The 8176-nt window shown below is 52.9% G+C and overlaps 1 protein-coding gene across 3 annotated transcripts in view; it reads left to right on the top strand.

Moving 5' to 3' along the window:
• Positions 1-2230: 2230 nt before the first annotated feature.
• Sox13 (SRY-box transcription factor 13) overlaps positions 2231-8176 on the top strand; it is a 47482-nt gene continuing 41536 nt past the window's right edge. For all 3 annotated transcript variants that reach the window (XM_074048576.1, XM_074048575.1, XM_074048577.1), the window contains exon 1: positions 2231-2375. The gene's annotated coding sequence lies outside the window, so the exon portion shown is untranslated. The remainder of the gene's footprint in view (positions 2376-8176) is intronic.

Below are 8176 nucleotides of genomic sequence, written 5' to 3'. Positions count from 1 at the left end.
GTCTTGGCAACTGGTATGGTAGTATACAAAGATCTAGAATCTTCAGCCAGGTTCTTCTTCCAGTTGCTATGATTTGAGCTTCATTTTTTCCTCACCTCTACAATGGGTAAATTGAGGTAAAGGGCAAATAGATACTGTATAAGAAGACAGTACTGAGTATAAGACATAGTAGGCAGACACTCAGTATCTTAATTTGATGACAGTGATTGGGGAGGGCTGATATCTCTGAAGTGGATTGGGGAAAAATAGAAAGAGGGGAGTCCACCTCCCACCTCTCTGTTCTTCCTACACCTTTATCTGCTGTGGTTGAGGACAGGTAGAGGGAGAGATCCACAATGGAGTTACCCCACTGAAGCTGATCAGAGGCCAAAGGAAAACAACCAGATGTGTAGAAAACATAGGTATGTTGTGTGGGAGGAGGAAAGGAACTTGGGTAACTCTTCTGAAAAGGCTTCATTCAATCATCCAAAATCCAGACCCTCAAGAGTTAATGTTGGTTTCTCTTACCTCCTTCCCATTCCAGACCTCCAGCTTAGCTCAGGCCTGCAGTGACACTGGTCACTGGCCTCCCTTACTATCTCCAGCTGGCCTAACTTAGAATCCCCATTTTCTTTAATCAGCCAACTGATCAACAAGAATTTATTACAGGTCTGCTCTTTGCCAAGCCCTGGCAAGGCACAAGGGATCTAGCAGTAAACCAGAGACTATCTCTGCCCAGGGGTGCTTACAATTGGGTGGGGGAGACAGACAAGTGAATGGTTACCATATTATCTACAATTGCAGGGGTTCCAGAGCCCATAGGTGTGATACCTGGCCCAGATTCGGCCATCAAGGAAGGCTCCTGAAAGAGTTGAGATCCAGGCTGAGACCCAAAAGATGAAACAGGAGTCAGCCAGGCAAGGAAGGTGGTGGGGAATGATGAAATCCGCAGTCTTTAGAAGGCTTTATGAGCCTGGCTGACCATCACCTGCTGACACAACGGCCACCCACACTGTGGGCATGGGTGAGTTTTAGTTCTACAATTGCCATTCCTTCATCCAGAATAGATGGCACGTCTCCAAGAAGACTGATTCCAGCCTAGTGCCTAGGAAGGTCCTGGTCACCTGTGCTTGGATTCTTCCATTCACTGGAATTGGAGCTCATCTGTTCCTTCACAAAATGGGAATCCAGGAAGGGCAGCCACTGTCTCATTCATCCTGGTGTCCCTAGCACCTGGTCGGGCCAGGCACACTGTAGACATTTAATAAATATGTTGAGAGAAAGGAATCCATTCTTCACCCTCCCCAACCCCACCCCCAAAATGGCAGGAGGAAATAAAAGACTTGTTTGGGAGATTGCAAAGGACAGGACTAGGGAGTGGTCAGAGACATTAGGAAGCTGTCTAGCTGCAGGTCGGATCGGGTTATTTGGGGAGGTTCTCAAATGGGATTTAAAAAAATAATAATAAGCACCCAATCCAGACTCTCTGCTAGGAAGAGAAGGGAGGCTAACGCTGGACAGAGAACTTCTTAGTTCTGGCTCAAAGGAGTGAACATTCTTTGTAGCGATCCCCATACCTGGGCAGAAGGAGTGGGCAGAATCCGCCTTCTTTTCTTCTATTTTCTCCACTCCGTCACTCCATCTCCGCCCGCCCCCGCAGCCCGGGAACCTTAGCTCGCCCCTTTCCAGCCCAGGTTTCCAGCTGTTGATGCCTGGATGGACCCGGCTGCTGGGAGGAGGAGGAAACTCTCTGTCCCTCCCTCCTACATCTCCCCACCCTCTCTCCCTCCTCCTCCCCCTGCCCACTCCCGGTCTCCCTCCCTCTTTCTCCTCGGAGGCTGTTGAGTCGCCTCGCAGCAGCGAGCAGCGAGCGCCCGGCTCCAGTCCCGGGCTTGGAACTGAACTGTGTGCGCGCGGGTCCTGGAACCCGGGCCCAGGAGCGTCCAGCCGGGGTCGGAGGCCCGGGGCGTAGCGTTCGGCCTCGGAGGCCCTAACTCCAGACCGATCCGAGGCGCGGGGCCGCCGAGCCGGCCAGGCGGGCGGGCGAGTCCGGGAGCAGGACCGCGGAAGGCAGGGAGACGGCCGCAAGCCCAGGGCAGAGGGCAGAGTGCAGAGCGGCCTGGCTCGGCGGAGGGCGCCGCCCGACCGGAACCCAGCTCATCGCCCGGGACGGCGGCCCCTCGCGGGGCGCGGACCCCGGGTGGCCGCGGGGCCGGAGCGCCTCCCGGCCGACGGCGGGGGGCGTGCCCCCTCCCAGCCCCGCCGCCCCAGCGCGGCCGGCCGGCCGCGTCGCCCGGGTATGTGAGCGGGAAGCCCGGGCTGCCGGCCGCAGGACCGCACGGAGGAGGAGCAGGAGCGCGGAGCCGCGAGCCCCGAGCCCAGCGCCTGGCTGAGTAGTAAGTGCGCCCTCGGCGCCCCTGTCCCCAACCCTGCGAAGTTTGACACTCGCGCCCCCACGTTTCTGGGGACCAGCCGGCTCTCTTCAATCCGACTTTCCATCTGATGCAAAGTTTCGCAAGGAGGAACCGACCCTCACCGACCCCTAGCAACGCCGGCCAGTGGCGTGGGGCTGACCCGGGTCCTTTAGGACAGGGTTGGCCGTGGGTGGCTGCGATGATGGGGTGCATGTGTGCGCGCCTTTCTAGCCGAGCTTCGGGTGTCTCCTTTCCCCCCACGCTCGCTTCTTACCCACCGGCCGGGCGCTGGGTCTTTCACCAGCCTGACCATGCGCCCAGTTTAAGGATTTCCCAGCGGGAAGCCTAGGCGACCTGTGTGCGCTCCACGCAGGGATCCGGTCCCGGCGACGGGACGCAGAGCCCCCCCGCCCTGGGTGTGTGGGGTGCCGGGGGGTCTGGTGGCCCTCCCCTTCCCACCGTTCCAGGTTGGTTCCCCACGGACTAGCCGGGCGCCGCCTCCTGTTTGTTTTCTGTTCGCGCTGCTCCTGTTCCCCCACCCCCACCGCAGCCTGCTTCTTACCACCCCCCCACCTCCCACCCTGGGATGTCAGAGGGGAACCTTTTCACCCCAATTTCACTGCAGAAGCAAAATGCGCCTAAGACTAGGGAGGTGCGGAGGGGGGTGGTCGCTCAGTCCCCAGCGGCTCGCCATTGTTTTCCCACCCCGCGCGTTCCGCACGTAAACACACACACACACACACACACACACACACAACACACACACACACACACACACACACAGATAGCACACGTGTGTGTGTGTGTGTGTGTGTGTGCGCGCGCGCGCGCGCGCCGATCGGGGCTGCTCTGGGTCCCCTTGCTGCAGGCTTGGATGTTCGGCTAGAGGTGCCCCATTACTTAACAAGGACTGGGGTAGGAGGAGAGTGAGGGTTTCCCGAGAGTCCCGGGCGGGTCGGCCTGGGCGGGAAGTAAATTTTGAACTTCAGCCCTGGACCTTTCCGGGAGGACCCCGAGCGCTGAAGCTGCGGCGCCCGCCCTGGAGGGCCTACAGCAGCTGCAAGGACTCCGCTGGCGCTCTTGGCAGCCGCCTCCGTGACAGGGGCTTGGAGGAAGCCGAGGAGTTTTCCTGGGAAGTTTTGCTTTAGCTCTGTGGGAATTTCCGGGCAGGGCGCCTTGGCGCTGGGGCTGGTGAAGGGTTTTGGCCAAAGACAGCCAGAGAAGATGCTGCTGCTGTTCTGGGCGGGGTTTCCACAGACCCTATTTCCTTAGGAAGTGCCTCGCTAGGTGCTGGGATTCAGTACGTTTGGGTCCTAGTTCTCCATCCAGGGAGACAGCGAGGGTTCCTTACGTTTTCTGGACTTTCTTCTGTGGAAATGGGGCAGAATTAGGAACCCATCTTTGAACCTAGTATAGAATGATGGTTTGAAGGATGCTGGCTTGGAAGGCATGAACTCCAGCACGGTTGGCGGTTGGGACCGCCTACTTGGACCACTGAGGGCCAAATATAGCCTATGGTTAAGAGTCAGGGAGCTGGAGTTAGATTCCCGATGCTGCCACTGGTGTTGTGACCTTGGACAGTTTAACCCAACCTCATGCCTCAGTTTCCTCATCTGTAAAATAGGTAATAGTAACAGTACCCACATCATGGGGGTGATCTTGAGGATGAAAAGGTTAATAAGGTGAAGCTGGGACAGTGCCTGGCACATAGTAAGTGCTGGGTAAACGTTAACTGCTAGAGGCCAGGTGTAGCTTAGTGGTAAAGTTTGCCTAGCATGCAAGAAGTCCTGTGTTCCATTCCCACCACCACCAAAAGAAAGTTAGCTCTTCCTACCATTGTTATTATTATTTACAGGGCTGGGGTGGAACCCAGGGCCCAGTACATGCTAGACAAGTGCCCTCTACCACTGAGCTATAGTACAACCTGTCCCATTATTATCATAATGATAATAATGACTTTGTGTAGGGCCCCAAAGAGCCCTTTAGGATTGAACCCACTTAATCAATTTTGACAATTGTTCAGTGCTGGGGAGGAGGACGCCTCCCACTCTTTTCCACCTTCTCTTGATTCTGACTTCTCAGATCAAACTTATTCTTCCTCCCCCATCTAGATCCATCTTCTTGAGTCTTTTTTCTTCTCCTCACATCTCTCCTTTGTTCCTTCACGATTTTTCTTCCAAGGCATTTCATCCCTTCTTTTCCCTATTCTTCAGAATTAATCTTGGCCCCATGCAGTGTTCACTCTGTGGAAATTGGGCCCCAGGAAGGAAGTGTCTCCAAAAGGGCATCCCCTGGGCATCCTTGGGCCTGGGCTGCCTGCTCAGGATTGGATGTGCACTTGTGTCTCTGGGGCTGGGTGAATTTCCAGAGAGAGGAGCCCAGGTGTCTGGGGCTCAGGGGGATGGGATGGGCTGCCCTATAGGAGCTCTGCTCCCTGGGGGAGGTGTCTATGTTTCCTGCTGCTGGGACTCACTTGGGAAACTGGACTAGCTCAATGCCAGAGTATACTGTATATGGGACTTAAATAAGTGAGGGGCAGAAGTGTCACCTTCAACTTCCCACTAGCAGTTGGAGGACTTTGCAGGACTTTGTGTTAGGCACAATTGTCTGCTTCTGCATATCTGCATAGCCTGAGTAAAAGGTGAGCGGAGCCATGGGGAAGAAGAGCAGATGGCTGCTGTCCAGCCCCCTGCCTTGGACCACTGACTCTTTTCTGACCCTCTAACACCCTCCAGGCAGGAGGATGGCCATAGTGTTGATGCTTGGTGCGGGGAGATCCCACAAGTGGGCAATTTTCAGCACTGAGAACCAGCTTCGAGGATTTAACTTCAGTCCTTTAACAGAAAATTGTTAAATTTAACAGAAATTTGTGCTAGACAGTGGGATGACAGGGGAGAACATGATAGGTAGCTTGCCTGCCTTCAGTGAGGCTTCTTTCTAATGGGGGGAAGAGGGAACTAGACAACACCAGATCCTAACATATGATGGGAAAGAAGTACATAGACAGTGGATGTGGGAAAGTGGAGGCCGCCTGGGGAGAGGAGAGCTTAGTCTAAGCCTGAAGACAGAAGGAGCCAGCTGTACACAGACACCTAGGGAAGAAGAGGATTCTAGGCTGAGGGACCAGTGAATGGAAACCCCCAGGCCAAATAGAGCAAACAGCTCTTTGGCTGGAGGAAAGAGATGCCTGGTAGGATTGGTTAGGAGCTTGGATTATATTGTCAGGTCCATGGGAAGCCAATGGAGAGTAGAGGAATGACATAGTCTGATTGGTGGTTTTAAAAGGTTATTTAGGGAAAAAAAAAAAAAAAGATTATTTGATAGTACAAGAAATGGTAATCATAGTTGGCCCAGGGGAGGGAAAGATTGTGTTTTCTCCATAGGCTCTTTTGTCCTTTCTGAATTTAGTGCTATGTGTATGGACCAAGTTAAACCTTAAAAACCTTAACAAAGAGCAGCTTATAACCTGGAAAATGTTTATAAAAAGAAATGAAAAAAGCAGATCATAAAAAGTATGTAGTACAAGCATCAATTTTGTAAAGATAGTTATATGAATACACGTGACTGTCACGTACACATACATAGAAAACAAGAGGATGCAGCAAAGTGTTTACACAGGTTCACCCAGGATACTGGACATATGGATGACTTTTCTTTACTTTAAAAAAATCTTCCGTTGGGTTTTCCAGTCTTCCACGATGGCTATGTATTACTTTTATTAATTAAAAAAAAAATGTTGTGATTCAAGTGGTAACATGCCTGCCAAGCAAGAGTAAAGCCCTGAGTTCAATCCTCAGATCTGCAAAAAATAAAATAAAAAAATAAAAAGTAAAAAGAGAGACAGCTTCAGTTGCTAGCTAAGTAGATACCAGCTTGAAGGTGTGGTGTAGTGGGTGGGGAGCACAAATGGAATTGCAGGGGCCAGGTAGGCTGAGAATTAAGAAAAGAGAGTGACTTGGACTAGGGTAGGCCAGTAGGAGACTGTTTTGGGGGTAGAATTCACAGATCTTCTTGATAGTGTGCCAACAGAGGGCTTGTCACCCACCTCAGACCTATGATCAGGAGTGTCTGAATCAGTAAGGTGAACTCTTTCCAGTCTCAGGTTTGTGAAGTGGAGCAATAGCAGCCAGAACACCTACCTTCTTCAGAGAGCTCAGGTCTGCAGCCTGGCTCTGGGTGGTGAGGGCTCTGAGGTATGCTGCTGCCAGAAGGCGTTGGCCTGAGCCAGTCCTATCCCTCCAGGGGAATCTGGGTGTTCTTGCCCTTGAGGGGCTGCCCTCACATGTACTAAGGTTTTCTCTTCTTTTGGGGGTGGTTTGAGATGGCCCTTATTGGGCTGCTCCCTGGGTAAGTCTCCAGGAAGCTGACAGCACCAGAAGAACTGGACTCAGATGTGGCTGTACTCTGCGCTTCCTCTCCCAGCACTTTCAGGGTGAAACTGAGTGTTTGGAAAGGACTCTGCTGGGAGGGCCAACCCAGCACACAGCAAATCATGCTTTGAATGGGAGCTATTTTTATGCTCAGTGTTTGCTTAAGAGGGCTTGCTCCTGCCTGAACTCGTTGTGCTCCTCGCCCTTTGCTAGTCCCCTTCCTGGAGCCCGGATATGTCAGCCAGGGTGGCTGTCACAATGCCTGTCACCAGACTGGGAACCAAAACCAAGTCAAGAAGGCACTGTCTGGATGTTGTTCCTTGCCTGGGGATTCCCTTTGTTGGCTGTCCCTTCCTTAATCGTTTGGGAAGACTTGGTTAGGAGATCTGTTACCAGCTGGGCCAGTGCAGTAAGGCCACCTTCACCTTCTGCATCTCTGATCTGGGTTTACCATGTTTCTATGGTTTTTGTTTTGTTTTTTTGGTGGCAGTGGGGTTTGAACTCAGTCTGAGCCAGACTGCCAGTGCTGTGCTTTTCTTTTCTGCATAGTGGTGATAAGATCATTCCTCCTAACTAAGAGTACCTGTTATTTGCCATGGACCTAGCCAAAGGAGACAGTGAGATCACCCCTGCTCCAAGGCCTCAATGCTGAGGCCTTTTCAGTCTAGAGAGAAAGGTCTCTGTCCTTTTGCCTCATCCCCAGATTAGAGCCTCACAGCCACCTCCCAGGATGGACAGAAGGCCCTCCTCCTTCAGGAAGAGCATCTCAGCTTTTATGCCCTGCCTCTTTGTGAGGTCTTCTCCTCACTCCTAGAAAGGGCAGACTGCAGTGCAATCAGGGAGGACTGCACATCTCAGAGGTGGGCCAGGGACAGTGACCCAATGGAGAGGCTGCAAGGGGAAGAAGGGTATGTTTCTTTGCCTCCTCCTGCCTATCACCAGGGCCCACAATGTGCTGTATGTGGCCTGTCATCTCCGAGCACCAAGAGTGTGCAAAGGGACAAGCTGGGAGAAAAGCTGAGGTTTGCCCCGGATGTTGAGGATTCCAGCCTGGGGTGTTTTAGCACAGGGATTTGGATGGGATGGTAGAGAAGAGGAAGAAGTGGTCAGTATCCCCAGTTGCTACCTTTTTCCCCGCCCCCCTAAATAGCATTCCCTAGCTCAGACCCTTTTGGTCTCTGGGTAGCCACAAAATCTGAAATTCAGTTCTCTTGATAGGAGCTGCATTCAGACTCCTCCCCCACTCCAAGCTTCCCTAGCAGTGGCCTTAGCATTTAAATGGCCTTGGCAGGAAGCCTCTTAAACTGTCCTTGGGATTGGGGCAGGGGTGGGGGTGGGGTATTAGTGTTACCCTCCACGTTGTCCCCCTGCGTCTTCTGGAGATGTGTCCGAGGTAGAGTTTCAGTGTTTTGG

This window comes from Castor canadensis, chromosome 11, assembly GCF_047511655.1.
Source record: "Castor canadensis chromosome 11, mCasCan1.hap1v2, whole genome shotgun sequence".
In the NCBI taxonomy this organism is placed as follows: Eukaryota; Metazoa; Chordata; class Mammalia; order Rodentia; family Castoridae; genus Castor; species Castor canadensis.
The sequence above is the reverse complement of the archived record's forward strand: the minus strand, read 5'-3'. Positions and strand labels throughout refer to the sequence as shown.